Genomic DNA, 10,112 nt, shown 5'->3' with positions numbered 1-10,112 from the left:
AATGTATATGTGGAAATTGAAAGTTTTTCGAATTTGTATATCACTAGAAATAGTTACTTACATTGGATGGTATCGGGACGTGCGGTAATTCTGTTTGACTATGGATTCTACATTTCAGTATAAGAAAGGAAAGAGGAACAATTTTAAATTTGCATAAGGTATTTTCAGAGTGAGTGTTACGGTTGGGGTATTTATGAAAATGCTTAAGAAGAATACAGTGGCTTATGTAAGGATAGTAGTATTTTGACAAGGAGAAATGTCAACTTGAGGGTGATTCAGAAGAAACTCGGAGAAAATAGGACAAATAGGCAACATGCTGGATCAGTATGGTAATGGTATGCTCGGTTCTTTTGGTTCTTATGATGATGTGGGACTTTACGGGTGTTTTATGGAAATACTGTCGGATTTGGCAACTTGTGTGGCTTGGTGGAGTTGGAGGAATTCAGCTGTGATAGTTTGGTTATGTGCAAATGGATTTCAAAGTGTTCATGATGGTTTCTACCATGGTTTGAACCGGATATTTTCTACCGGTGTATGGAACGTGTTGTGTATTGTGATTTCCTCCTGGAAAGAAGCTAAAGAGAGGTTTCTAACTAATAAGGTATGTAATTTGTTGGTGACTCAGAGTTGATAATGGGATTCTTGTGCTTGTCACATGATGGCATAATAGATGTGGTGTGTTGTGAGGGATTAGAATTTACATGTACAAAATGACAGTTCAGTCTTAAAGAGAAGGTAACGAATGTTGGGCAGCATGGTCAGTTTCAGATATTTCGATTAATGTTATAACTGCTCGGTAATTCCTGAGAAGGGTGCACATTTCAGAAGGCGCGTTGTGTTTTGACTTACGGATGTTCATCGATATTGTACCACTCACCTGGTTAATAGACTGCTGATATTCAAATTATTTTTATGTGACACAAAATAATTATGAAAGTATTCCTCATGGGAAGATCGTAAATGGAAGACGTGTTAGTCATTCTAGTGCTGGAATTGAGATCGGTTATGGTGATTCATGTGTTTGATGAATTTGGAGACTGAGAGTTCTCAGAAGCATATTGTTTCAGGGTTGCGACCTGTTTGAGGTGAGTATTTTATTTAAACTAAGTGGAGACACTAAGTTGTGTTAATTATTTATGATAGCTATGCGCTATGAGTGCGCATATATGTGAGGTTTGAGCCCGTGTGCGGGCATTAGAGCAAGTATTCATACTCGAAGGAATGCTTAGGCTATAATATGCCTAGAGTTGACTGTTAAGTGTAAAGTTATAATGTTTCCCATATTCGTACCTTTGTTGAGAACTATCTGGGTTATACTTGAGGTTACAAAGAAGATGATTCCCTAAATAAACAGGGTAGTTACTAATTCTGCGTAAAATTGCCGATTTGAAGTATGATAGCGGACTTTACACATGCTTGCACTATGGCATGCTACTTATACCAGTCCAGGAGCATGAGAATCTTATATCATTATCATATACAAGTGTACTTGTTTAATTGCTCATGTATGATATGATGGGACTGGAGGCATGTGACTATGCCAAGCGACTCATATTATTGGCACGTGAGTTATCCGTGCTGTGTGTGGGAATTCTATTTCTATTATGATTTATCTGATCTATTAATTTCCTTCTTCTACAAATGTGCACATGCACCTACGGTTATCCTCTTCACGAAATTTGAGGAGTTGGTTGTAACATTGTGGTTGTGGTAGTGCTTGTTGAGCTTGCAATATGGTTCTCTTCCTTGAGACATCTCCCATAATTGGGTACACGGATTGCGCAGTTATAGCTGGAGTTATATTGATGTGGCGTGTCTGTGGGATAGTTGTGTTTAATAGTATAAGGTCATTGGACCTAGAATGGGTACTATTAGGTTTGATTACGGTATATTCGGGCGGATAATATTGAAAGTCGGCTTAGAAAGTGATTATGGTTCTGGTTGGGGCGAGAGAGCTCCATGACTTGTTGCTCTCATAAGGAGTCATGAGATTTTTGAATGTTTCTTTTATTATCAATAATGTACGCAGGTTTTTGGAACAAAGTTTGGCATGATTGGAGGTTTTATACTAGTACTTGGTTGGTTTTGAGTAGTTGTTGTGATCAGAAATGGTGTTACGAGTATGCGAGTTGTGTAGTATGTTATGCGATTATATATGGGATTATGGTTATGGATGGATATAGCTTTTTCTAGCTTATATAGTGTGTAGATATGAGATTCGGGTTTTGAGAAGAATTCTGGATGTTAAAAATTTGGCTCCAAGGTTTTTGGGCTAAGGCTAAATTAATGCTTTTCAGTTATATTGTGTGGTCAGGCCTATATATAATAGGCTGACGTGAGATCACCCCGGGTACGTGCGTGGTAAGATACAATAGTGATTTGGTGGCTTGGAAACAACTCTTGGCACGTTCGAGGACGAACGTATGTTTAAGTGGGGGAGAATGTAACGACCCAACCAGTTCAACCATATTAATTTCACTCAATTCCGACTCCAAATCGATGTTCAAAACTCAAAAATTTATTTTATGAACTTTAGGCCAACACCCCCAATTTCCTTTTTAAATTCATCAACCAATTGCTAAAATGAAGATAAATTCATGGAATATAATCACAAGGGAGTTAAGAACACTTACCCCAAGTTGTGTGGAAAAATTCCTCTCCAAAATCGCCCAAACCGAGCTCCAAAATCCGAAAATGGTGAAAAATAGCGAAACCCCGAACTTAAAGGGTTCTGCCCAGGCTTTTTGCTTCTGCGAAATTTGGACCGCATTTGCACCTATCGCAGGTGCGGAAAACCCATCGCACCAATAATTCAAATGTACTCAGTCATGAAAAATGATTCAAATGAGAGAACTGCCTCGCAAGATTTACAAGTATCACCACAACGAAATGCTGAAAATCCATCACACCGTAGAACCATCACACGATTCTAACACAAGGTTCATACCTTAACATAATTCCGCTGCAATGCATGACCCCATCCAAATGTTGGTCCATATTATCTACCTCGAGCCACCCTGCTCAAAATCAATAACCACAGAGAGGCAAATGACACAATGCCACACAAAACCTGAAAGAACCTAACCAATACGCAATCGATCATGCAATACCCAAATACTCATCTCACTCAAATTCCGCCATAAGGCCCCCAATAGAACTGCACCATGTGTGCATATAACCGATGAATCACAACTCCTCGTAGCATAGAAGAGTAACTCATAGATCACTTCAGAATACGAATAATTTCAACATCAATCGAATGGCACATCCCTCAACAATAGCAGTATGGAGCCAACCAATCCAGCTCGATGTAGAATACCCATCCTAGTTGGGCCTACCAATGGACCCCAAATCAACTCTGGTCACCCACAAATAGATGAAAAACCCTCCGAAAGTCCACAATGACTGAATCATAACACATATTATCATATGGCTAGCTTCGGCCATGACTTCACAATCCGCAACCATGAAATAATTTGTTCCTGAGAACTCCCAGTCTCCAACTCCATGGGACACACGAATCACCATATTTGATCCCAACTCCACCGCCAGAATGTCTAACACATCTCTCATACACGGTCATCCCATGAGGAATACTTCTAAAATTATTCCGTGCTACGTAGCAAAATTTGAATATCAGCAGTCGATCAACCAGGAGAGTGCCGCAATACAAGTGAAGTATCCATAAATCAAAACACATTGCCCCTTCTGAAATGTATACTCTCATCAGGCCATACCGATTAGTAATATCATTTACCTGGTCATCTGCAACCGGCCTACGAATTTATGTCCTTCCCTTCAAAACTGAACTGTGACCTTGCACATGCAAATCTCAATCCTACACAACACACCGCATCTACCATGTCATCCTGTGAAGAGTATAAGAATCTCATAATAAACTCTGAGTCACAAGCAGAATACATACCCGATCAGTGAAAAACTTTCCATTTGATCTCATCCCAGAGAAAATCCCAATACCCAACATATTCCTCACGCGGGTAAGAAATATACTCCTCAAACCGTGGTAAAAACCATTGAAAATTCTTTGAAACCCATTTGCACACAACCAAGCTATCAAAACCGAATCTCTCTAACTCAACCCAGCCACGCAGGTCGCCAAAACCCAAGAGCATTGCCACAAAGCAGCTGTAGAAAACCCCCACATTATAAGCACCCAAAGAACCGATCATATCCATTACCATACTGATCCAACCTACTACCAAGCTGTCCTATTTCTCCAAGTCCCTTTCGAATTTGTCTTCAGATTGATACTTCTCCTTGCTAAAACGCCATGATCTTTAACCATAACTCACCCCACAAACCTTAACATAGAACCACAACGCCCTATAGCCCATAAGCAATTGTATTCTTCTTAAGCACCTTCATAAATACCACAACTGTAACACTCACTCTGAAAATGCCTTATGTGAATTTGAAATTGTTATTCTTACCTTCCTTATACAAAAAATATGTAGAATCCATAGTCATACGGAATTTCCGCAAATCCAGGCACCATCAAATGCAAGTCTCAGATTTTATCCATACACAAGTCCGGAGAAATTCTCAATTGCTATATATAAACCTTGAACCTATTGGAACTTTCACGAGAGTCTCCCCCTTTGTTCAAATCCAAATTACACCACCCAAATGGGCCAAAAGACACATGCCCCATTAGCACAACAACACTCAAAGAAGTAACTCTACTTTAATACCACATATCAAACTCATAATCCGTGCGCAATACATCATTCGCAAATAACAACTCACTCATCCCACGATTTTCATATACTCATAAAGCGCAATATAACCTGTATCCAGAAATTTTCTTACTCGAGTCATTCTCGAACTCCACCTCTGCAAATCATAACAAACCCACAAGTATGCCTCAGCCCAAAATTAAACCTTTACACATAACCATAAAATTGAATTGTCAATAGCAAGCTCCTCCACTTGGCTCAAAGCCATAGATTAAAACACTCAATAACTCACAATACCCATACTCTATTACTGCCTTAATACCGCAGTCAGTTCAATAAAAATTCTTCTTAAGCTCATACCCCGCCAACCATAAAAATACCTCAATCGTCCGCTATGCTCGCATCCATTCCCTTAACACTCAAGTCAACTTTCTCAACCAGATTCAAATTCAAGTCTCAACACATACGCCCCGCTAGCAGAAAAGAAACTCTATATTCACATCATAAGGAACACACCTACATAGATTACTCCGCAGGAGATAACCCACCTGCTTAGTCTTAAATTGGCATCTTGTTATACCCTTTTGCAACCACAATTACTATGAAATCACTTAATCTTTATGAGTCCAAACTCATTAACCATACACGAAGAATTTAATTTGCCCCAAAATTTAACAACGTGAAAGATCTTTCAAAACATTCACACTCGAGATTGTATGTCACATCAAAACAAAAATCAAGCACTCAATGGCCTTCCTTTACACTTCAAGGAAACACTTCTCGTCATATTCAAATCGTCTTAACACATCCCGCAGTTACATCATACTCATCACAAAGCCATTCCACCGCTCATCGAGCCACAAATTTCCACTCGTAAGGACGTTACCAGACATATGAGTCCAAATGTACAAGTTATAACTGAAGCTACCGAGCTTAAGCTGCGGTTCAATTGGCCTCAAGTCCTCCAGACCGGCCCATCACCAAAACACAGAATACACATCTCGAACCTCGTTCATAGAATCACAAGTCGGCGATGCACAGCTGATACCAATTGCTCATGTGCGCATATGGATGCGTGGAAGGAATTCAAAGAGTTATGTCTCAAGCTGAATCAATTCCGCACGATAAGGAAGGAAAGATGGGAAGTATATATCCTAAATTCCCTGTAGCCTCTTAAAGATAGGTATGGACGTCATCATACCAATCCGCAAGACTCTACTAGACACTTGCTCATGACTTATAGAACCTATGAACCTAGAGCTCTGATACCACCTTGTCACGACCCAAAATTCAACTAGTCGTGATGGCACCTAACCCAACCCGCTAGGTAAGCCAATTATTAACTATCCAATTCCAATAACAATTACTAAAGCAATTTAAGCAAAGAAAGATCTTAATCTTATGTATTCCCCAAAAACTGGTAGTACAAATCATGAGCTTCTAAGAATAGAGTATATAACATTGGTATGAAGTAAATACATTATCTGTTTGAAAAAGTACATAAACAGAGTTTTATGAATCTAAGGCTACCATGAACAAGAGGCAGCTACAACCGGAACGCAGGTACATCTTCAAATCCATCTCCCACGAACACACCAACATTCGCAGCCAACATCTGCACGCAAGGTGCAGAAGTGTAGTATGAGTACAACCGACCCTATGTACTCAATAAGTAATAAACCTAACCTTAGGTTGAAAGTAATGACGAGCTTGTACCAAGGTCGAGTCCACACCAATAGCCAACAACAGTCCATAACAATGTAAAGCAAATAAAATAAGAAGTAACTCGGAGATAAAAATGCTCAGCAAAATCATGATTTCTGAAAATAGTTCTGCCTTTCAAATACATCAGTGAAAACCCAAATCGTTTACCGAAGTTGCCAAAAATATGAATAAGTTTGAAAACAATAAAAAAAATTCCAAAAATCCTTTCAACAATAAATAAGATGTTTCATTTTCTTTCCAGATAACCAGCATAAAACAAATACATCACTATGCCCATTTGTCAACATGTGTGAGAAATCATGAATGATGTGATACCGTACAGCATGAGGAAAATACATCTCTATGCTTGTATGTCATGTGTGCATGTCAATGCAATGTATCTCAAAGATGAACTCATGTACTCGCACTCTCAGAGTACTCAATCTCACTTCTCCCACATTCCACTCGTCATGCCCAATCGCTCGGTACTGTATATGGCCAATCCGGCCCAGGGAATTTCCATCCCGGAATATACACATCAACTGATCATCAGTCACCCAGTACCGAGTAGGGCCAATCCAGCCCGTGGAGAAGATCCATATCCAGGTATATAATTCTTCGGACAAGATCCATGTCCAGGGAAGATCCATCCCTCAATAACATCAATCGCGCTCACTGGGGGTGTGTGTAGACTCCGGAGGGGCTCCTTCAGCCCAAGCACTATATAAAGCCTATAAGGCCTGCTGCAGGAGGGCAGCCCCGATCCACATAATAACAATAATATATATAAAGCCAATATGGCCTGCTGCAGGCGGGCAACCCCGATCCACATAATAATATCCTCACAGTCAGGCTCTCGGCCTTCCTCAGTCATCAATCTCTCCAGTATCTCTCTCATGGGCTCACAATGTCATAAAAATAGCCCGAAAATGATGATATAATGTATCAATAAATAACAACAGAGACTGAGATATGATATGCAATGAAATGAATATGACAGAGTATAAACTTTTAATTTAAAACCAATAATTCACAGCAATATGACCTCTGTGGGTCCCAATAATACTAGCACATAGCCTCAACATAATTTTTAATATGATTCTCATCTAAATTTCTTTAACACATAAAACTGCATGGAAAATGCCAGGATTATTTGACTACAGAATTCCACGAAAATAATTATGTCACAATTTCTATGGTGCACGCCCACAAGCCCGTCACCTAGCATGTGTGTCACCTCCAAACGATTCTCATAATACGTATATTCAGGGTTTATACCCTCAGCTCCAAGATTAGAAGAGTTACTTACCTCGACCAAGATGAATCCAATACCGAGCAAGCTAAACAATGCTCCAGAAATCCCATTTTGCACGTATCAACTCCTGAACGGCTCGAATCTAGCCACAATAAATTTGATTCAGTCCACACAATTTATAGGAATTAATTCCATATCAAAATACTAACATTTTCCCATAAAATCCGAAATTACACTCCAAAAATCGTCCGTGGGGATCACGTCTCGGAATTCGACGAAACTCACAAAATCCGACAACCCATCCAATTACAAGTTTAACCATACTAATTTCACTCAATTCCGACTCCAAATTGATGTTCAAAACTCAAAAATTCTTTTTATGAACTTTAGGCCAACACCCCCAATTTCCTCTTTAAATTCATCAACCAATTGCTAAAATGAAGATAAATTCATGGAATATAATCACAAGGGAGTTAAGAACACTTACCCCAAGTTGTGTGAAAAAATTCCTCTCCAAAATCACCCAAGCCAAGCTCCAAAATCCGAAAATAGTGAAAAATAACGAAACCCCGAACTTAAAGGGTTCTGCCTAGGCTTTTCGCTTCTGGGAAATTTGGACCGTATTTGCGCCTATCGCAGGTGCGGAAAACCCATCGCACCCTGCAGCTCAACCTCGCTTATGTGCCCTTCAAACCGCTTCTGCGACCATCGTAGGTGCGCGAATGTCTTCGCACTTGCGACCTCTTCCAAGTCCTTCCTTGGTCGCTTCAGCGATTCATTCCGCGCTTCTGCGTGCGCGCACCTGTGGTGCCCACTCCGCAGGTGCGGTTATACTAGTAGCAGCAGCACTTCAACTGCTTCATCAACTCAAAATCAAGTCCGTTAACCACCCGAAATCAACCCGAGGCCTCCGGGACCTCAACCAAACATACCAACAAGTCTTATAACATCATACGAACTTACTTGAATCTTCAAATCACCTCCAACAATATCGAAAACACGAATTACACTCGGATTCAAGCCTAAGAAATTTCGAAATTCTCAAATTCTACAAACGACGCTGAAATCTGCCAAATCACATCCGATTGACTTCAAATTTTGCACACAAGTCACATTTCACATTACGGGCTTATTCTAATTTCCAGAATCGGATTCTGGCCCCGATATCAAAAAGTCAACTCCCCGGTCAAACTTTCCAAAAATTCAACTTTCATCATTTCAAGCCTAATTCCACTACGGACCTCCAAATAATTTTCTGGACACGCTCTTATGTCCAAAATCACCATACGGAGCTATTTGGAATCATCAGAATTGAATTTCGAGGTCGTTTACACATAAGTCAATATCCGGTCAACTTTTCCAACTTAAGTTTCGATTAAGAGACTAAGTGTCTCATTTCACTCCGAAATCCTTCCGGACGTGAACCAACTAACCCGGTAAGTCATAAAATACATATAAAGCACAAATAGAGCAGTAAATGGGGGAACGGGGTCATAATACTCAAAACGACCGACCAGGTCGTTACAATTCTATGTTCTATGTATTCTATCTCAATTCTTATTCCTTGTAATTCTCAATTTATGGAAGATATTGTTTCTTCACTTATAATACGTTGTACTACTCTATTTACTATTAACTCTGATAATTATTGTTTTGCTAATTCTAAGATTGTTATTAGTAATTTTTTAATTTTCTTTGATTTTCTTTTTCTTTCTACTTCTCTATTTAAATACCAATAATGTATAGCTATTTGTCTAGTCTACGGGTGTTGTTTCATAAATATGTATTTTAATATGGTTTGAAACGAGTTGTTACCTGCTTTTTAGAGACTCGAGCTTTTATGTAGCCTAGTAGTCTAGATTCTAATCTTGATATTGTATATATTAGTTGGTTTAACCTCTAGGAGGTCTTTTTTGTTTTATTTATTCTGATATATTCTGCGTATAATATTTTTAATTCATTTTTCACTTCTTGATAAGAGTCTGTTTTTAACATATGTTATCCTAACGGGATATATTTTATATGACTTTTGATGAATCTTATATAATTTCTTCCTTGTGTTATCTCGTTATTGGAATTCTGTATTTCCCAAATAAGGTAATTCTTAAAATTTTTGTCGTATAAATCAGTGTCTAATTCTTTTTTATGAGGTTTGTTTAAGGTGTTCAAATATTCTTCTAGTGTTGTTCGAAAATCTGTTGTATTTTAATTTTTTTCTAAAGTAAAATATATTATAAGGTTGTGGAAACTTATATATAAGTTACTGTTTTTATCTAAAAATTATGTTTCTGTTTATTACCCCGATTTATTTATAGCTTTATACTATGTCTTATGTATTTAATTTCTTAGTTGCTAGTTTGTAAATAACTAAAAAATTACTCTAAGTATATGGTTATCTTTCCAACTTTTTAATAACTCTGATGGATTAACCCGTAAATTCCAAGGAGAAACTAGTT

This window comes from Nicotiana tomentosiformis, chromosome 10 (genome assembly GCF_000390325.3).
Source record: "Nicotiana tomentosiformis chromosome 10, ASM39032v3, whole genome shotgun sequence".
NCBI classification, from domain to species: domain Eukaryota; kingdom Viridiplantae; phylum Streptophyta; class Magnoliopsida; order Solanales; family Solanaceae; genus Nicotiana; species Nicotiana tomentosiformis.
Note: the sequence above shows the minus strand (reverse complement) of the source record.